General features: G+C 48.1%; 1 protein-coding gene across 1 annotated transcript in view; it reads right to left on the reverse strand.

Annotated features, from left to right (window-relative positions):
• Positions 1-22,586, reverse strand: part of LOC134984325 (gastrula zinc finger protein XlCGF71.1-like) — a 32,510-nt gene that overhangs the window by 6,931 nt on the left and 2,993 nt on the right. Inside the window, exon 2 of the mRNA XM_063949931.1 lies at positions 19,012-19,167. The gene's annotated coding sequence lies outside the window, so the exon portion shown is untranslated. The remainder of the gene's footprint in view (positions 1-19,011; positions 19,168-22,586) is intronic.

Below are 22,586 nucleotides of genomic sequence, written 5' to 3' on the forward strand. Positions count from 1 at the left end.
CTACCCCTACCCTTCTTTCATCCCCCCTCTTCTCCCCAACCCCTACCTCTTCTATGTCTTATGCTTATTGGAACTCCCTTCCCTTACCACAAATACCAGAACACTTAAAGAAGACCCTGACGAATCCCATTTCTCCTGAAGAGATCTCTTGGGCTATTGGAAAGTTGAAACTGGCCTCGGCACCAGGCCCTGATGGATTTTCAAATGAATTCTACAAAATACTGTCTTCACAGATAGCCGGACCGCTGGCGGACACTTTCAACTTTATAATAGACCAACAGTCTCTCCCTATATATTTTTCTGATGCTATTATAAAAGTCATCCCAAAGCCTGGACGAGACCTTAGTCTCCCTGGTTCATATAGGCCGATCTCCCTGCTAAATGTAGATTATAAAATACTGACGAAAATTTTAGCAGAGAGATTGAAACCTATATTACCCCTCTTGATTAACTCAGACCAAACAGGATTTATCACCGGCAGGCATTCTGTAGTGAATGTCCGAAGACTTTTAGCAGCCATTCAACAAGCTTCCTCGGCATCTGGCACTTCTCCTCCCAACATGGTAATTACGCTAGATGCTGAGAAAGCTTTCGACTTGGTATTGTGGCCTCATCTTTTTCAAACTTTGCATAATTTTGGCCTCCCCCCTCAGTTTACACAGATTATCCAGACGTTATATACTTCCCCTAAATCGCTGGTATCTTGCAATGGTCTTTTATCTTCCCCTTTTCTACTTCAAAGAGGTACACGCCAAGGATGTCCTTTATCCCCTCTTCTCTTTGCCCTAGCTGTTGAACCCCTTGCTGTTGCTGTACGTAGCTCCCCCCTCATACATGGAATTAACATACATTTTCTCGAACTGAAGATAGCTCTGTTTGCTGATGACACACTTATTTTCCTATCTAAACCTTCACAATCTTTACCTGCCCTGCTCCACCTTCTCGACTCCTTTGGAACTCTTTCGGGGTTCAAAGTTAATTTGACAAAATCCGAAATACTGTTGCTCGGAGGAGCTGCCCTAGACTCTATCGACGAAACTGATATTCCTTTTAAAATAGCTTCCACACATTTCCCCTACCTAGGCGTGCAAATACCTTCGGATTTAACTAAATTGTATTCCTTGAATTTCCTCCCCATAATATCTAATATAGCAACTAAACTTGAATCATGGAAGGACTTACCGGTCTCTCTATTGGGCAGACTAGCCATAATCCAATCGATCATTTTCCCGAAGCTTTACTACTGTATGCAAATGATCCCATTAGCATTGCATAAATCAGATATTGCTAAAGTGGAGAAATTATTTTCCAAATTTATATGGCAAGGCAAAAGACCTAGAATTGCTAAAATCAAGCTTATTACTCCGCGGGTAAATGGAGGAATGGGATGCCCTGATCTTAATAATTATTCCTTAGCTACTTTTTTCAGATACATTAATGACTGGATTTTAAACAAATCTACTTATACAGACTCTACTCTGGACCAAGCTGTTTTTCACCCATATTCTCCTGGAGCCCTGATCCAGACCAAACCCTCAAAGATTCCTACCCAGATAAGATCGCACATTCTGTTTAAGGATACATATGCTGCCTGGATTTCTTTGAATAAAATTTGTCATAGAAATCCTTACATCTCACGCTTCCTCCCCTTATGGGGTAACCCCTCCTTTTCCCCGTCCTTGACTAATTCGGTTTTTTATTACTGGAAATCTAGAGGACTAGATACCTCATACAAAGTCTTTGACCCTGGAGGAAATATATATTCATTTTCAGAGCTTTCGAATCGTTTTGAACTGCCCCATACTCATAGATTTATGTATTTTCAAACCAGACATTACCTAAATAATACTAAAATAGCCTGGAATATTACTCATCCCACCCCAATTTTCCCCTCACAAATTACTAATATAGATATTTTATTAGAATTTTTGCTAAATAAACCCTACAAAGTGAAATTCTTATATACAATTCTCTTGAAGGCATGTTGCAATACTCACCCTCAATGGACGGCTTTGGTACAAAAGTGGAGACTAGACATTCCATCTGTCACTCAAATTGGTGATTTATTTTCTCTACACTCTCTTTCCCTGAAAACCCTTCAGTCCAGCTATCTCCAAGAGGTGTACATTCGAACTCTACATAGGGCTTATATAACACCAAGTCAAAGGCGACACATGGTTATCGAAGAGCAGGGATATTGTCTGAAGTGTAGGACCATGGTAGCGGATTACGCACACTGCATGTGGAACTGTTACAAACTGAAACGCTTCTGGTCCAAATTGATGGTTTACATTAACTCACTTTTTCATACTCAGTTATCCTTTGACCCGTTGGCATGTATGGGGCTTAACTTTTCTGTTTGGATTGCACAAAAACTGGAAAGGCCTGTCCTTCCTTTACTTATTATAATTATAACAGTGGCCAGAAAGTGTATTTTAACTCACTGGACAAAAAGAACGGCCCCCCAGTTGGGTGCAGTGAAACAGAAGCTCCTCCAAATATTGTATTTTGAACGTAAATATGCTAGACTGGAATCATTATCCGGTCTTCAAAAATGTTATCAGAAATGGATGCCTTTTATTACTACTTTAGACTCTCACATACAAAATCATATTATGTCGGTTTTTGAATAAATCCATATTACTCACAAGCTTACTTGAAGTACGGGTGGAGTCGTGAGACTGTTGGATCTTTTCCGAGAACCAGTTTGAACAGAATGCCAGAGTGATGTCTTTCTTTTTCTTCTTCTCTACTCTTTCTATTCTTATTACCCTCATCCCACCTTTCCTTAACGTCTATCTTGTAATTAGAATAGAACCCTTTTTGTGATAAGTGTTTGTATTTTTATCTCATAACATCTTGCAGGTAGCTTCATGGAGATATGTATAACCATGACATTCTTTAAGCCTAATTCTGACACAATATAATCTTCCTGAGTTGCACTCAATATAAATCAGACCGACTTCCCTCACCGGATTACATTGACAATAATAATACTAAGGCTTGACTAATATGCTTCCTAGCTAAGAAAGAGCAATGTTTAGTCTGATTTGTTAGTCTGATTTGCGAGTGTCAAATACACTTTGTTATGCTACCTACAATGTAAATCTTCACTTGTTCTCTATATCTTGATATGTCTTGAAAAATCTTTAATAAAAATTATATTAAAAAAAAAAAGGTTTAAAATTGATATAAGCTGCTACCTGATGGCTGGACCGGGGTCACTACACTAAATTGAGGCATTTGCCTGGAGGTGAAACTACCTTCTATTTATATGGTACCACTATCATCTACTTCCTCTCAGTCTACATGCAGAGCCCAGTATCAAGTATCGTCTGAGTACAGCTCATTACACTCTGATTACAACCTCACAGTATATTATTTTGTGGATTTATTCACTGAATATATTTTGCCATTTGTGTCTCTCTGTGCTGAGTACTTCACGTCTGTGATCACGCTGACCTCTAGTGGAATTTATCAGTCATTACTGTGTTATTTGAGTTGTATTACATCATGTTTATGTGAAACTTTGGCTCGGATACCCCCGTCACCCCGACTAAGAATGTCATTTTGAACTGACTCATCTTGATGTAACCTCCTGACAGCATACTACTGCTCCTTATATTTATAGATAATTTGCATTTTCCTATCTCTGAGAGGTCAGTCTCTTTGTAGCCGGCTTACCATGCCTCCAAAAAAGGTTAAAAGGTACCAATTTGGCCCCGCCTGCCTATCTCCTTGGTACCTCGAATTCAGGTGGTCCTTCTGAGGCCACTACATCATCATCTGCTTCTTCTTGCACAACCCAGCTGTAATGGTTGAAGATGTTTTAAGACACTCTAGATCAGAGATGGGCAATTATTTCAGCTGGGGGGCCGCTTAACACTTCCAGCGAATATTCGAGGGCCACACACAAAATACACAAAAAGAGTCCCCTTTTTTTTTTACACATTACAGCAGACAGCCTTTTTACACATTACGGCAGATGGGATCCGAATTGAAAGTCGACAGTAACTAGGTCGACAATGTCTAGGTCGACCACTATTGGTCGACAGTAACTAGGTCGACAGGGTCAAAAGGTCGACAGGGTCAAAAGGTCGACATGTTCTATGTCGACAGCTCAAAAGCTCGACATGAGTTTTTCACAATTTTTTCTTTTTTGGAACCTTTTCATACTTAACGATCCACGTGGACTACGATTGGAACGGTAATCTGTGCCGAGCGAAGCGGTAGCGGAGCGAAGGCACCATGCCCGAAGCATGGCGAGCGAAGCGACGCGGTGCCCTAATTGGTGTTCCCAGTCACTCTACGAAGAAAACGACATCAAAATAACATTAAAAACTCATGTCGACCTTTTGACCTGTCGACCTAGAACATGTTGACCTTTTGACCGTCAACCTTTTGACCCTGTCGACCTAGTTACTGTCGACCAATAGTGGTCGACCTAGACACTGTCGACTTTCAATACCACACCCACGGCAGACAGTGTGCCCTTTTTACACATTACGGCAGACAGAAGAGAAATAAAGAGAATTATATTTACTGTCTCCGCTGGCTCAGGCTCTTCAGTGCAGCTTCTGCAGAGATCCCGGGCAGGGGAGAACAAGGAGGAGGGAGGTGGAGGAGGGAGCCGCAGCAGCGCTGTGTAATTGGTGGAGGCGCTGCTGCTGCTGTCCCTCTGCTTCACCATAGGCTGTTCTCCGCCGCTGTGAATGCTGGGATGCGCTTCCCAGCATTCACAGCGGCAGAGGGCAGCCTATAGTGAAGCAGAGGGACAGCAGCAGCAGCGCCTCTACCAATTACACAGCACTGCTGCGGCTCCCTCCACCACCTCCCTCCTCTTTCTCCCCCATTCCGCTGCACTCCTCTCCTCTCTTCGGCGGGCGATTTGACTCATTACATGCTTAGGGCCCCTGGACAGTGACGGGCCCCAGTGTAAGGCACTGGCGGTAGTTCCGCCCCGTAACAGTCCCTCCCCCCCTTTTCCCCCCTCCCCAAAACCTATATAGCAGTCCCTGCCCCCCTCCCCTAAACCTATATTGCAGTTTTTAACTCCCCTCCCCTGAACCTATATGTCAGCTTAAGCACTGATCCGTTTCAGTGGCTGGCTGGACAGGGGGTTTACCTGTTTTTCACACTGGCAGACGATCCCTGCTGTCCGATGATCCGCGCTGCTGCTGCTGGCCGGAGTCACTGCTGCTGTGGCCTCTGCCCGCTCCTGCTCGCTGGCTGCCGCTCCTAATCACTGGCCACCGCTCCTGTTCACTGCCCGCCCCCCATGCCACCCAGCGCATAACAGAGGAAAACCCGGTCAGCTGACCCTGTGACGTGACCTTAATTTCCTCAGCGGCGCCGCGTCTGGGAGCAGTGTAGTGCAATGACAAGCGGCTCAGCCTGTCGGGCCGCTTGTCATTGCACTCTGATGGGGCACAGCGGGCCAGGCAGGATCGGTCCGTGGGCCGCATGTTGCCCACCCCTACTCTAGATGGTCCTCTTACTCTTCGCTCTATACAGTCTATGTTATCTACATTTAAGGACTGAAATAACCTCAGAACTTAACTCCAATATTCAAGCTATGAGGTCTGATATCAGTGAGATTGGCACTCGTACAGACTAAGATGAAAGAGATTGTTGCGTCTCACAAAGATCTGATTTCAGCACATGACACCCTTCAGGAAGACATGGGCCAATATTTACTAAGAATTCGAGTTTGTCCGATTTTTTTTTTTTTTCTAAGTCCCGCTCCGGGAATTCACTAAGCACCAATCTCGGCAGTGTTTGGACTATTCGTAATGGTTTGATTTGCAAAGTTCCGAAATACGAATGAATAGACCATCGGTCAAACACGGCTGATATTTCATACAATACGGGCATTCACTATTCATTCGTATTTGGGTGTTAGTTTCCGAGTGCTCAAGTGCGGGTCTATTTTTTTTTCGATTCGTTAAAATAAGCAGCAAAAAAAATAGACCTGCTTTTTCCAGTCGAGTTTGGATAACCATGCACGGATCAGTGAGATCTGTGCATGGTTATCTATGGGAAAGGGTCTGTTTAGTGTAAAAACTGAAAAAAATAAATTGCGTGGGGTCCCCCCTCCTAAGCATAACCAGCCTCGGGCTCTTTGAGCCGGTCCTGGTTGAAAAAATATGGGGGGGAAAAAAGCGTAGGGGTCCCCCGTATTTTTGAAACCAGCATCGGGCTCCACTAGCCAGGTACATAATGCCACAGCCGGGGGACACTTTTATACTGGTCCCTGCGGCCCTGGCATTACATACCCAACTAATCACCAATGGCCCCGGTACCCTGGAGGAGTGGGAACCCCTTAAATCAAGGGGTTTCCCCCTCCAGCCACCCAAGGGCCAGGGGTGAAGCCCGAGGCTGTCCCCCCCCATCCAAGGGCGGCGGATGGGGGGCTGATAGCCTTTTGAAAAAATGTGAATATTGTTTTTAGTAGCAGTACTACAAGTCCCAGCAAGCCTCCCCCGCAAGATGGTAATTGGAGAACCACAAGTACCAGCATGCGGTGGAAAACCGGGCCCGCTGGTACCTGTAGTACTACTACTAAAAAAATACCCCCCCAAAAAACAGGACACACGCACCGTGAAAGTATAAGTTTATTACATACATGCACACCTCCATACATACATACTTACCTATGTTCCCACAAGGCTCGGTCCTCTTCTCCATGTAGAATCCTTGGGGTACCTGTGAAAAAAATTATACTCACATAATCCAGTGTAGAATCAGACCTTTGTATAATCCACGTACTTGGCAAAATAATCAAACGGAAACCCGACCACGCACCCCCCCTGACTCCTGTCAAAGGGGGTCCCTTCAGCCAATCAGGGAGCGCCACGTCGTGACACTCTCCTGATTGGCTGTGTGCTCCTGTAGTTCTGTCAGGCTGCAAATGGCAGAGATACAATGTAGCGCCTATGCGCTCCATTGTAGCCAATGGTGGGAACTTTGCGGTCAGCGGTGAGGTTACTTTCGGTCAGCAGTGAGGTTACTTTCGGTCTAATTGAACGTAATGGCGCTGGAGCTACTGAATATATTTATACTGGCCACGTCTCCAAAATATGCTGTAACCTTATATGAATGCTTAGTTCAGCCCATCGCTAGCCAGTTTTACACAGGGGCTATAGCTTGTCCCCCCAGGAGGGACCCGTATGCCTCACCCATGTGACAGCCGCACCATGAACCGGGGGACCGCCCTAGCAGAGCCAGCACACCCAGTTGAAGAAATTTAAAGTGCACTGGCTCCTTTGGGCCCAGTCTATACCCAGAGAAATAGGGGCTGATGGCTCCTGATGTATGAGATACACCAGAGAGTGTGGGGAGGAGACTGGTCAGATTTCTGGGCTGGTAACACACAGTGACATGATGTGAGGGGAGAGCAGGAGTATAATAGGGGCTGATGTCTCCTGATGTATGAGATACACCAGAGAGTGTGGGGAGGAGACTGGTCAGATTTCTGGGCTGGTAACGCACAGTGACATGATGTGAGGGGGAGAGCAGGAGTATAATAGGGGCTGATGGCTCTTGATGTATGAGATACACCAGAGAGTGTGAGGAGGAGACTGGTCAGATCTCTGGGCTGGTAACACACAGTGACATGATGTGAGGGGGAGAGCAGGAGTATAATAGGGACTGATGGCTCCTGATGTATGAGATACACCAGAGAGTGTGGGGAGGAGACTGGTCAGATCTCTGGGCTGGTGACACAGTGACATGATGTGAGGGGGGAGAGCAGGAGCGTAATAGGGGCTGATGGCTCCTGATGTATGAGATACATCAGAGAGTGTGGGGAGGAGACTGGTCAGATCTGTGGGCTGGTAACACACAGTGACATGATGTGAGGGGAGAGCAGGAGTATAATAGGGGCTGATGGCTCCTGATGTATGAGATACACCAGAGAGTGTGGGGAGGAGACTGGTCAGATCTCTGGGCTGGTAACACAGTGACATGATGTGAGGGGGAGAGCAGGAATATAATAGGGGCTGATGTCTCCCGATGTATGAGATACACCAGAGAGTGTGGGGAGGAGACTGGTTAGATCTCTGGGCTGGTAACACACAGTGACATGATGTGAGGGGGAGAGCAGGAGTATAATAGGGGCTGATGGCTCCTGATGTATGAGATACACCAGAGAGTGTGGGGAGGAGACTGGTTAGATCTCTGGGCTGGTGACACAGTGACATGATGTGAGGGGGGAGAGCAGGAGCGTAATAGGGGCTGATGGCTCCTGATGTATGAGATACACCAGAGAGTGTGGAGAGGAGACTGGTCAGATCTCTGGGCTGGTAACACAGTGACATGATGTGAGGGGGAGAACAGGAGTATAATAGGGGCTGATGTCTCCTGATGTATGAGATACACCAGAGAGTGTGGGGAGGAGACTGGTCAGATCTCTGGGATGGTAACACACAGTGACATGATGTGAGGGGGAGAGCAGGAGTATAATAGGGGCTGATGTGTCCTGATGTATGAGATACACCAGAGAGTGTGGGGAGGAGACTGGTCAGATTTCTGGGCTGGTAACACACAGTGACATGATGTGAGGGGGAGAGCAGGAGTATAATAGGGGCTGATGGCTCCTGATGTATGAGATACACCAGAGAGTGTGGGGAGGAGACTGGTCAGATCTCTGGGCTGGTAACACACAGTGACATGATGTGAGGGTAGAGCAGGAGTATAATAGGGGCTGATAGCTCCTGATGTATGAGATACACCAGAGAGTGTGGGGAGGAGACTGGTCAGATCTCTGGGCTGGTAACACAGTGACATGATGTGAGGGGGAGAGCAGGAGTATAATAGAGGCTGATGGCTCCAGATGTATGAGATACACCAGAGAGTGTGGGGAGGAGACTGGTTAGATCTCTGGGCTGGTAACACACAATGACATGATGGGAGGAGAGCAGGAGTATAATAGGAGCTGATGGCTCCTGATGTATGAGATACACCAGAGAGTGTGGAGAGGAGACTGGTCAGATCTCTGGGCTGGTAACACACAGCGACATGATGTGAGGGGGAGAGCAGGAGTATAATAGGGGCTGATGTCTCCTGATGTATGAGATACACCAGATAGTGTGGGGAGGAGACTGGTCAGATCTCTGGGCTGGTAACACACAGTGACATGATGTGAGGGGAGAGCAGGAGTATAATAGGGGCTGATGGCTCCTGATGTATGAGATACACCAGAGAGTGTGGGGAGGAGACTGGTCAGATTTCTGGGCTGGTAACGCACAGTGACATGATGTGAGGGGGAGAGCAGGAGTATAATAGGGGCTGATGGCTCCTGATGTATGAGATACACCAGAGAGTGTGAGGAGGACACTGGTCAGATATCTGGGCTGCTAACAACAAGTGACATGATGTGAGGAGGAGAACAGGAGTATAATAGGGGCTGATGGCTCCTGATGTACGAGATACCCCAGAGAGTGTGGGGAGGAGACTGGTCAGATCTCTGGGCTGCTAACACACAGTGACATGATGTGAGGAGGAGAGCAGGAGTATAATAGGGGCTGATGTCTCCTGATGTATGAGATACACCAGAGAGTGTGGGGAGGAGACTGGTCAGATCTCTGGGCTGGTAACACACAGTGACATGATGTGTGGGGGAGAGCAGGAGTATAATAGCGGCTGATGGCTCCTGATGTATGAGATACACCAGAGAGTGTGGGGAGGAGACTGCTCAGATCTCTGGGCTGGTAACACACAGTAACATAATGTGAGGGGAGAGCAGGAGTATAATAGAGGCTGATGTCTCCTGATGTATGAGATACACCAGAGAGTGTGAGGAGGAGACTGGTCAGATCTCTGGGCTGGTAACACACAGTGACATGATGTGAGGGGGAGAGCAGGAGTATAATAGGGGCTGATGGCTCCTGATGTACGACATACACCAGAGAATGCGGGGAGGAGACTGATCAGATCTCTGGGCTGGTAACACACAGTGACATGATGTGAGCGTGAGAGCAGGAGTATAATAGGGGCTAATGTCTCCTGATGTATGAGATATACCAGAGAGTGTGGGGAGGAGACTGGTCAGATCTCTGGGCTGGTAACACACAGTGACATGATGTGAGGAGGAGAGCAGAAGTATAATAGGGGCTGATGGCTCCTGATGTATGAGATACACCAGAGAGTGTGGGGAGGAGACTGGTCAGATCTCTGGGCTGGTAACACACAGTGACATGATGTGAGGGGAGAGCAGGAGTATAATAGGGGCTGATGGCTCCTGATGTATGAGATACACCAGAGAGTGTGGGGGGGAGACTGGCCAGATCTCTGGGCTGGTAACACGTGACATGATGTGAGGGGGAGAGCAGGAGTATAATAGAGGCTGATGGCTCCTGATGTATGAGATACACCAGAGAGTGTGGGGAGGAGACTGGTCAGATCTCTGGGCTGGTAACACACAGTGACATGATGTGAGGGGGAGAGCAGGAGTATAATAGGGGCTGACAACTCCTGCTGTATGAGACACCAGAGAGTGTGGTGAGGAGACTGGTCAGAGCTCTAGGGTGGTAACACAAAATGACATGATGTGAGGGGGAGAGCAGGAGTATAATAGGGGTTGAAGGCTCCTGATGTATGAGATACACCAGAGAGTGTGGGGAGGAGACTGGTCAGATCTCTGGGCTGGTAACACACAGTGACATGATGTGAGGGGGAGAGCAAAAGTACAATAGGGGCTGACAACTCCTGCTGTATGAGACACCAGAGAGTGTGGTGAGGAGACTGGTCAGATCTCTGGGCTGGTAACACAGTGACATGATGTGAGGGGGAGAGCAGGAGTATAATAGAGGCTGATGTCTCCTGATGTATGAGATACACCAGAGAGTGTGGGAAGGAGACTGGTCAGATCGCTGGGTTGGTAACACAGTGACATGATGTGATGGGAGAGCAGGAGAATAATAGGGGCTGATGGCTCCTGATGTATGAGATACACCAGAGTGTGGGGAGGAGACTGGTCAGATCTCTGGGCTGGTAACACACAGTGACATGATGTGAGGGGGACAGCAGGAGTATAAATAAGAATTTACTTACCGATAATTCTATTTCTCATAGTCCGTAGTGGATGCTGGGGACTCCGAAAGGACCATGGGGAATAGCGGCTCCGCAGGAGACTGGGCACAAAAAGTAAAAGCTTTAGACTAGCTGGTGTGCACTGGCTCCTCCCCCTATGACCCTCCTCCAAGCCTCAGTTAGGATACTGTGCCCGGACGAGCGTACACAATAAGGAAGGATTTTGAATCCCGGGTAAGACTCATACCAGCCACACCAATCACACCGTACAACTTGTGATCTGAACCCAGTTAACAGCATGATAACAGAAAGGAGCCTCTGAAAAGATGGCTCACAACAACAATAACCCGATTTTTGTAACAATAACTATGTACAAGTAATGCAGACAATCCGCACTTGGGATGGGCGCCCAGCATCCACTACGGACTATGAGAAATAGAATTATCGGTAAGTAAATTCTTATTTTCTCTAACGTCCTAGTGGATGCTGGGGACTCCGAAAGGACCATGGGGATTATACCAAAGCTCCCAAACGGGCGGGAGAGTGCGGTTGACTCTGCAGCACCGAATGAGAGAACTCCAGGTCCTCCTCAGCCAGGGTATCAAATTTGTAGAATTTAGCAAACGTGTTTGCCCCTGACCAAGTAGCTGCTCGGCAAAGTTGTAAAGCCGAGACCCCTCGGGCAGCCGCGCAAGAGCCCACTTTCCGTGTGGAATGACCTTTTACAGATTTTGGCTGTGGCAGGCCTGCCACAGAATGTGCAAGCTGAATTGTACCACAAATCCAACGAGCAATAGTCTGCTTAGAAGCAGGAGCACCCAGCTTGTTGGGTGCATACAGGATAAATAGCGAGTCAGATTTTCTGACTCCAGCCGTCCTGGAAACATATATTTTCAGGGCCCTGACTACGTCCAGCAACTTGGAATCCTCCAAGTCCCTAGTAGCCGCAGGCACCACAATAGGCTGGTTTAAGTGAAAAGCTGAAACCACCTCAGGGAGAAATTGAGGACGAGTCCTCAATTCTGCCCTGTCCGAATGGAAAATCAGATAAGGGCTTTTACAGGATAAAGCCGCCAATTCTGACACGCGCCTGGCCCAGGCCAGGGCCAATAGCATGACCACTTTCCATGTGAGATATTTTAACTCCACAGATTTAAGTGGTTCAAACCAATGTGACTTCTGGAACCCAAACTACATTGAGATCCCAAAGTGCCACTGGAGGCACAAAAGGAGGCTGTACATGCAGTACCCCTTTTACAAACGTCTGAACTTCAGGGACTGAAGCAAGTTCTTTTTGGAAGAAAATTGACAGGGCCGAAATCTGAACCTTAATGGACCCCAATTTCAGGCCCATAGACACTCCTGTTTGCAGGAAATGTAGGAATCGACCCAGTTGAATTTCCTCCGTCGGGCCTTACTGGCCTCGCACTACGCAACATATTTTCGCCAATTGCGGTGATAATGTTTTTGCGGTTACATCCTTCCTGGCCTTTGATCAGGATAGGGATGACTTCATCCGGAATGCCTTTTCAGGATCCGGTGTTCAACCGCCATGCCGTCAAACGCAGCCGCGGTAAGTCTTGGAACAGACAGGGTCCTTGCTGGAGCAGGTCCCTTCTTAGAGGTAGAGGCCACGGATCCTCCGTGAGCATCTCTTGAAGTTCCGGTTACCAAGTCCTTCTTGGCCAATCCGGAGCCACGAATATAGTGCTTTCTCCTCTCCATCTTATCAATCTCAGTACCTTGGGTATGAGAGGCAGAGGAGGGAACACATACACTGACTGGTACACCCACGGTGTTACCAGAGCATCTACAACTATTGCCTGAGGGTCTCATGACCTGGCGCAATACCTGTCGAGTTTTTTAATCATGTGGACGACTTCTGGGTGAAGTCCCCACTCTCCCGGGTGGAGGTCGTGCTGAGGAAGTCTGCTTCCCAGTTGTCCACTCCCGGAATAAATACTGTTGACAGTACTATCACATGATTTTCCGCCCAGCGAAGAATCCTTGCAGCTTCTGCCATTGCCCTCCTGCTTCTTGTGCCACCCTGTCTGTTTACGTGGGTGACTGCCATGATGTTGTCCGACTGGATCAGCACCGGCTGACCTTGAAGCACAGGTCTTGCTAAGCTTAGAGCATTGTAAATGGCCCTTAGCTTCAGGATATTTATGTGAAGTGATGTCTCCAGGCTTGCCCTGGATATTCCTTCCCTGTGTGACTACTCCCCAGCCTCACAGGCTGGCATCCGTGGTCACCAGGACCCAGTCCTGAATGCCGAATCTGCGGCCCTCTAGAAGATGAGCACTCTGCAACCACCACAGGATGGATACCCTTGTCCTTGGTGACAGGGTTATCCGCTGATGCATCTGAAAATGCGACCCGGACCATTTGTCCAGTAGGTTCCACTGGAAAGTTCTTGCGTGGAATCTACCGAATGGGATTGCTTCGTAGGAAGCCACCATTTTTACCCAGAACCCTTGTGCATTGATGCACTGAAACTTGGCTCGGTTTTAGGAGGTTCCTGACTAGCTCGGATAACTCCCTGGCTTTCCGGGAGAAACACCTTTTTTCTGGACTGTGTCCAGGATCATCCCTAGGAAACAGAAAACAAATCGTCGGAACCAGCTGCGATTTTGGAATATTGAGAATCCAATCGTGCTGCCGCAACACTACCTGAGATAGTGCTACACCGACCTCCAACTGTTCCCTGGATCTTACCCTTATCAGGGAATCGTCCAAGTAAGGGATAACTAAAATTCCCTTCCTTCGAAGGGACATCATTTCGGCCATTACCTTGGTAAAGACCCGGGGTGCCGTGGACCATCCATACGGCAGCGTCTGAACTGATAGTGACAGTTCTGTACCATAACCTGAGGTACCCTTGGTGAGAAGGGTAAATTTTGACATGAAAGTAAGCCTCCTTGATGTCCCGAGACATCATGTAGTCCCCTTCTTCCAGGTTCACAATCACTGCTCTGAGTGACTCAATCTTGAATTTGAACCTCTGTATGTAAGTGTTCACAGATTTTAGATTTTAGAATCGGTCTCACCGAGCCGTCTGGCTTCGGTACCACAATAGTGTGGAATAATACCCCGTTCCCTGTTGCAGGAGGGGTACCTTGATTATCACCTGCTGGGAATACAGCTTGTGAATGGCTTCCCAAACTGCCTCCCTGTCAGAGGGAGACGTCGGTAAAGCAGACTTTTGGAAACGGCGACGGGGAGACGTTTCGAATTCCAATATGTACCCCTGAGATATTAACTGAAGGATCCAGGGGTCTATTGCGAGTGAGCCCACTGCGCACTGAAATTCATTGAGAACGGGCCCCCACCGTGCCTGAACTTGTAAAGCCCTAGCGTCATACTGAGGGCTTGGCAGAGGCGGAAAAGGGTTTCTGTTCCTGGGAACTGGCTGATCTCTGCAGCCATTTTCCTCTCCCTCTGTCACGAGCAGAAAAGAGGAACCCTTTTGTCCGCTTGCCAACCAGGACTGCGCCTGATAATACGGCGTCTTATTTTGAGAGGCGACCTGAGGTACATCCCCTTTTTTTTAAGGCAATACTTCCAAATGCCGTTTGGAATCCGCATCACCTGACCACTTTACTGGTATAATTGGACAACGCACTTATACTTGATGCCAGTCGGCAAATATTCCGCTGTGCATCACGCATATATAGAAAATGCATCTTTTAATTGCTCTATAGGCAATAATATACTGTCCTTATCTAGGATATCATATTTCCAGTCAGGGAATCCGACCACGCCAACCCAGCACTGCACATCCAGGCTGAGGCGATTGCTGGTCGCAGTATAACACCAGTATGTGTGTAAATACATTTTAGGATACCCTCCTGCTTTCTATCAGCAGGATCCTTAAGGGCGGCCATCTCAAGAGAGGGTAGAGCCCTTGTTCTTACAAGCGTGTGAGCGCCTTATCCCCCCTAGGGGGTGTTTCCCAACGCACCCTAACCTCTGGCGGGAAAAGGTATACGGCCAATAACTTTTTTAGAATTTATCAATTGTTATCGGGGGGAAACCCACGCATCATCACACACTTCATTTTATTTCTCAGATTCAGGAAAACTACAGGAAGTTTTTCCTCACCAAACATAATACCCCTTCTTTGGTGGTATTCATATTATCAGAAAAGTGTAAACTTTTTCCATTGCCTCAATCATGTAACGTGTGGCCCTATTGGAAATCACGGTTGTCTCTTCACCGTCGACACAGGAGTCAGTATCCGTGTCGGCGTCTGTATCTGAGGTAACGGGCGCTTTAGAGCCCCTGTATGAGACGTCTGGACATGCACAAGCTGAGTAGCGGCTGTCTCATGTCAACCACTGTCTTTTATACAAAGCTGACACTGTCACGCAATTTCAACAGTACATCCACTCAGGTGTCGACCCCCTAGGGGGTGACAACACTATTACAGACACTCTACTCTGTCTCCTCATCATTTTTCTCCTCATACATGTCGACACAAACATACCGACACACAGCACACACACAGGGAATGCTCTGATAGAGGACAGGACCCCACTAGCCCTTTGGGGAGACAGAGGGAGAGTTTGCCAGCACACACCAGAGCGCTATATAAATATACAGGGATAACCTTATATAAGTGTTTTTCCCCTTATAGCTGCTGTATTGTTTATACTGCGCCTAATTTGTGCCCCCCTCTCTTTTTTAACCCCTTTCTGTAGTGTAGTGACTGCAGGGGAGAGCCAGGGAGCTTCCCTCCAACTGAGCTGTGAGGGAAAATGGCGCCAGTGTGCTGAGGAGATAGGCTCCGCCCCTTTCTCGGCGTCCTTATCATCCGTTTTTCTGTATGTTTTGGCAGGGGTTAAATGCATCCATATAGCCCAGGAGTTATATGTGATGCATTTATTTTAGCCATATAAGGTTTTTATCGATTTATTGCGTCTCAGGGCGCTGCCCCCCCCCAGCGCCCTGCACCCTCAGTGACCGGAGTGTGAAGTGTGCTGAGAGCAATGGCGCACAGCTGCGGTGCTGTGCGCTACCTTATCTGAAGACAGGATCGTCTTCTGCCGCCGATTTTCCGGACCTCTTCGCTCTTCTGGCTCTGTAAGCGGGCCGGCGGCGCGGCTCCGGTACCCATCCAGGCTGAACCTGTGATCGTCCCTCTGGAGCTAATGTCCAGTAGCCAAGAAGCCCAATCCACTCTGCACGCAGGTGAGTTCGCTTCTTCTCCCCTTAGTCCCTCGATGCAGTGAGCCTGTTGCCAGCAGGTCTCACTGAAAATAATAAACCTAAACTAAAACTTCCACAAAGAGCTCAGGAGAGCCCCTAGTGTGCACCCTTCTCGTTCGGGCACAGAGATCTAACTGAGGCTTGGAGGAGGGTCATAGGGGGAGGAGCCAGTGCACACCAGGTGATCCTAAAGCTTTCTTTAGATGTGCCCTGTCTCCTGCGGAGCCGCTATTCCCCATGGTCCTTACGGAGTCCCAGCATCCACTAGGACGTCAGAGAAAATCCTCTGGAGCTGCAGAGTGGCATCCTCTCCAGAGGGCACATTTTTCTAAACTGGATGTAGGAGGGGCATAGTGGGGAGGAGCCAGCACACCCAGTGGAAGAAATGTACAGTGCACCGGCTCCTTTGGACCCCATCTATACCCCATTGTACTAAGTCACCAGTATACCTTATGGATATTAGAGAAAAAGGAGTGGTTTATATATAGGACCGGCGTATGCTAATAGAGACACTCTCATTGAATACCTGGCATGTAATACCATAGGCAGAGGTACTGCTAGCACACAGTATGGCTGCTGGCGACACACAGTGACATGATGTAAGGGGGAGAGCAGGAGTATAATAGGGGCTGATGGCTCCTGATGTATGAGATACACCAGAGAGAGTGGGGAGGAGACTGGTCAGATCTCTGGGCTGGTAACACACAGTGACATGATGTGAGGGGGCGAGCAGGATTATAATAGGGGCTGATGTCTCATGATGTATGAGATACACCAAAGAGTGTGGGGAGGAGACTGGTCAGATCTCTGGGCTGGTAACACACAGTGACATGATATGAGGGAGGAGCAGGAGTATAATAGGGGCTGATGGCTCCTGATGTATGAGATACACCAGAGAGTGTGGGGAGGAGACTGGCCAGATCTCTGGGCTGGTAACACACAGTGACATGATGTGAGGGGGAGAGCAGGAGTATAATAGGGGCTGATGGCTCCTGATGTATGAGATACACCAGAGAGTGGGGGGAGGAGACTGGTCAGATATCTGGGCTGGTAACACACAGTGACATGATGTGAGGGGGAGAGCAGGAGTATAATAGGGGCTGATGGCTCCTGATGTATGAGATACACCAGAGAGTGGGGGGAGGAGACTGGTCAGATATCTGGGCTGGTAACACACAGTGACATGATGTGAGGGGGCGAGCAGGATTATAATAGGGGCTGATGTCTCATGATGTATGAGATACACCAGAGAGTGTGGGGAGGAGACTGGTCAGATCTCTGGGCTGGTAACACACAGTGACATGATATGAGGGAGGAGCAGGAGTATAATAGGGTCTGATGCCTCCTGATGTATGAGATACAGCAGAGAGTGTGGGGAGGAGACTGGTCAGATATCTGGGCTGGTAACACACAGTGACATGATGTGAGGTTAGAGCAGGAGTATAATAGGGGCTGATGGCGCCTGATGTATGAGATACACCAGAGAGTGTGGGGAGGAGACTGGTCAGATCTCTGGGCTGGTAACACACAGTGACATGATGTGAGGGGGAGAGCAGGAGTATAATAGGGGCTGATGGCTCCTGATGTATGAGATACACCAGAGAGTGTGGGGAGGAGACTGGTCAGATCTCTGGGCTGGTAACACACAGTGACATGATGTGAGGGGGAGAGCAGGAGTATAATAGGGGCTGATGGCTCCTGATGTATGAGATACACCAGAGAGTGTGGGGAGGAGACTGGTCAGATATCTGGGCTGGTAACACACAGTGACATGATGTGAAAGGGAGAGCAGGAGTATAATAGGGGCTGATGGCTCCTGATGTATGAGATACAGCAGAGAGTGTGGGGAGGAGACTGGTCAGATATCTGGGCTGGTAACACACAGTGACATGATGTGAGGTTAGAGCAGGAGTATAATAGGGGCTGATGGCGCCTGATGTATGAGATACACCAGAGAGTGTGGGGAGGAGACTGGTCAGATCTCTGGGCTGGTAACACACAGTGACATGATGTGAGGGGGAAAGCAGGAGTATAATAGGGGCTGATGGCTCCTGATGTATGAGATACACCAGAGAGTGTGGGGAGGAGACTGGTCAGATCTCTGGTCTGGTACCACACAGTGACATGATGTGAGGGGGAGAACATGAGTATAATAGGGGCTGATGTCTCCTGATGTATGAGATACACCAGAGAGTGTGGGGAGGGGACTGGTCAGATCTCTGGGCTGGTAACACACAGTGACATGATGTGAGGGGGCGAGCAGGAGTATAATAGGGGCTGATGGCTCCTGATGTATGAGATACACCAGAGAGAGTGGGGAGGAGACTGGTCAGAACTCTGGGCTGGTAACACACAGTGACATGATGTGAGGGGGAGAGCAGGAGTATAATAGGGGCTGATGTCTCCTGATGTATGAGATACACCAGAGAGTGTGGGGAGGAGACTGGTCAGATCTCTGGGCTGGTAACACACAGTGACATGATGTGAAGGGGAGAGCAGGAGTATAATAGGGGCTGATGGCTCCTGATGTATGAGATACACCAGAGTGTGGGGAGGAGACTGGTCAGATCTCTGGGCTGGTAACACACAGTGACATGATGTGAGGGGGAGAGCAGGAGTATAATAGAGGTGATGGCTCCTGACTCCCCCCGGAGAACATACATATTCCTCATTAGTTTGTACTGACAGAGGAGGGTGTAGGATAAGAGATTGCTGTAGTGACTGAGGAAGGAGAATATGTGACTTCTGTAATAAGTGTTTATTACTCACCTGTGCTGATATCTGTAGGGATCTCCTCCTCCTTACACTGCTGATCACCTCTCACATACGTCTCTTCTTCTTCCTCTGTATCTTCTACCTTTATAACAGTTAGATACGTCTCTTCTTCTCCCTTTATATCTTCTGTTTTAATATCAGACAGACGTTCTACCTAAAAAAAAGCAAAAAAACAAGATTTTACTGTTGTTAAATCTTTCTGCGAGGTACACTGGGTTCCACAGGGAATAACATCGGGGCGTAGAGTAGGATCTTGATACGAGCCACCAACAGGCTAAAAGCTTTGACCGTTCCCAGAATGCATAGTGCCGCCTCCTCTATAACCCCGCCTCCGTGCACAGGAGTTCAGTTTTTGTTAACCAGTCCAATGCAGTAGCAGGTAAAAGAGATGACAATCATTAGTAGCCACATACACCACATACTCACCACAGGAGAGGGTGTCAGCAGCTAATGCCATACCAACCAAAAGAAGCTAAGGGCGTCAGGGCGGGCGCCCTGTGGAACTCAGTGTACCTCACAGAAAGATTTAACAACTGTAAGTTCTTAGCATAAATCTTGTTTTCTGCTGCGGGGTACACTGGGTTCCACAGGGAACAACATTGGGGATGTCCTAAAGCAGTTCCTCATGGGGGGTGGATGCACTGTAGCGGGCACAAGAACCCGACGTCCAAAGTAAGCATCCTGGGAGGCGGAAGTATCGAAGGCATAGAACCTTATGAACGTGTTCACTGAGGACCAAGTACCCATCTTGCACAATTGTTCAAGGGTCGCACCACAGCGGGCCGCCCAAGAAGGTCCAACAGACCGAGTAGAATGGGCCTTGATAGTCGCAGGAGTTGGACGACCAGCCTGTACATAAGCACGTGCAATCACCATTCTAATCCATCTGGCCAAGGTTTGCTTGTGAGCAGGACAGCCACATTTGTGAAAACCAAACAGTACAAAGAGAGAATCAGACTTCCGAATGGAGGCAGTTCTCTTCACATAGATACGTACCACATCCAAAGACCGCTCTTTGGAAGACAATTCAGGAGAGGCAAAGGCAGGAACCACAATCTCCTGATTAAGGTGTAAAGAAGAAACCACCTTAGGTAGGTACCCGGGACGTGCTCTATGAACCACCCGTTAACGGTGAAAAATCAGATATGGGGACCTACAAGACACAGCGTTTGGAACCACGGTTCTGCTCTGTATGTGCTGACGCACTGCCTTATCACACCTGTGTGGTGTTGACGAATCCCCACTAGCCACTTGCTAGGCCTCTACCGGTAGCTGGCGGAAGGTGGAACTTGGAGACGTTAGGTGCTTCCCTGGACAGCCGGAGGACGGGGCTAGGTTTGGCATAACCCTGTAGGTCACAAGATGACGCGGTGTTCGTGAGGCAAATTATATTTATTTGCTCAATAGCTCTAAAGAGAACTCTTCCCTATTGCTAGTGGCAACAGCATACAGCAAGATGTTCCAGCAGAATAAGATGGTACAACTACAAATCTGGAGGCACGCAGGCCTCCTTTTTATGTGAATTTTCCACACAGTACCACAGGGGGGTAAGCCCTCCCTGTCTTTTCCAACCAATCAGGTTATTTTACAAAATACCAATAAATGAATTACATTTCAAAAGGAGATAAGTGCAATAAAACAATATCCTCCTTCCTGTCATCCAGACAACGTTTGGTATCAGATTAACATTCACTATTGATAAATTTATCACATAGCTTCAAAATACAAATGTTTCTGTCTCATTTACATCTCCAGGCAATCCCAGTGTTTGAGATTACAACAGGAAAGGCTACAATACAAACAAACAGTCTTCCTTCCTGCATCTGCCATTCAGGGATTGTATATCAATTAAATCAGGTACATGAAACAAGTTCCAAGCCCATAGACCCAGTTATTACGTCTCTCTCTAAGGAACTTACACATCAAAAGGTATTGTCCTTCACACCTCTCTGCTAGGACAGGGCCATTAGCATGCCACTTCCTATTTCCAGAGGATAAGAGATGATTATTCAGACATCTATAAGAGTAAGTGCATTTTCCTCTTTAAATACTTTTCATTTAAACACGTGTTTCCCTTTAAATATACACTGAGCCTGTCTTGAATATAAAATAAATACATTTAAACATGCATTCCTGCAATGGTGCACAGAGCACTACATATGACATGTTAAAACACATCATTAAACAAACTTTTAAACAGTCCGTGCCCAGCGCCGTAAGTACATTTAACAGTGACACCAAGCGCCTATTGTCCGCAACATGGCGCCGGGCACGAGGGTTAACCCCTTCAGTGCCGCAGACGCCATTACACGTGTGGCTGGCTAGTCTCTCCGGCCACACCGGAAAATTGTGATTGTGTCAAGACGCCATCAGGTCCACATCTGGGAGGCCCTATTTGTCCACAAGGAGTTGAAATACTTCTGGATGGAGGCTCCACTCTCCGGCGTGTACGTCTTGATGACTGAGGAAGTCTGCTTCCCAGTTTAGGACCCCCTGAATGAACACTGCCAATATAACTGGCAGATGGCGTTCCGCCCACTGAAGAATCATTGATACTTCCCTCATTGCCATGCGGCTTCGAGTGCCACCTTGACGATTTATGAACGCCACCATGGTGGCGTTGTCCGACTGTACTTGAACAGGTCTGTTCTGTATCAGCTGCTGGGCCAAGTTCAGTGCATTGAACACCGCCTGCAGTTCCAGAATGTTTATCGGGAGATGAGACTCCTCCTTGGTTCACCGACCCTGAAGGAACTGATGCTCCAAAACCACGCCCCAACCTCTCAGACTGGCATCCATCGTCGGAAGGACCCAGTCAGTTGGAGATCCAGAAGGGACGACCCCTGCTCAATCGTTGGTCCTGCAGCCAACAGCTTAGTGACAGACAGACCTCTGGAGACAAGATCATATGAGACCTGATCCGGTGAGGGAGGCCATCCCACATGGCAAGTACCAATTTCTGCAGAGGGCGGAAATGGAATTGAGCATACTCCACCATGTCGAATGTAGACACCATGAGACCTAGCACTTGCATCGCCGAATGTATCGACACTTGTGGATGAGATAGAAAGCATTAAATCCTGTCCTGAGGCTTCAGGACATTCTCCTGAGACAAGAACAACCACTGGTTTTGAGTGTCCATCAACGCCCCCAGGTGCACCATGCTCTGAGAAGGGACCAGGGAAGATTTCTTCCAGTTGATGAGGCACCCATGGACTTGCAGAAACTGGAGCATCATATCTATGTGGCATAGGAGACTTTCTGGGGAATTCGCCAGGATCAACAACTTGTCCAGTTACGGTAGGATCCTGACCCCTTGACGGCGGAGTACAGCCGTCATTACCGCCATGACCTTGGTGAAGACTCGCAGGGCCGTGGTCAGACCAAAAGGTAACGCCCAAAATTGGTAATGGAGGTTGCCAACAGCAAACCTCAGGTACTACTGATGCGACATTGCTATACGAATATGCAGGTAAACATCCTGTATGTCCAGGGAGACCATATAATCCCCGAGCTCCAAGGCCAGAACAATAGAGCGGAGAGTTTCCATACGAAATTTGGAGAATCTC

The sequence above is a fragment of the Pseudophryne corroboree genome (genome assembly GCF_028390025.1).
Source record: "Pseudophryne corroboree isolate aPseCor3 chromosome 3 unlocalized genomic scaffold, aPseCor3.hap2 SUPER_3_unloc_49, whole genome shotgun sequence".
NCBI lineage: Eukaryota > Metazoa > Chordata > Amphibia > Anura > Myobatrachidae > Pseudophryne > Pseudophryne corroboree.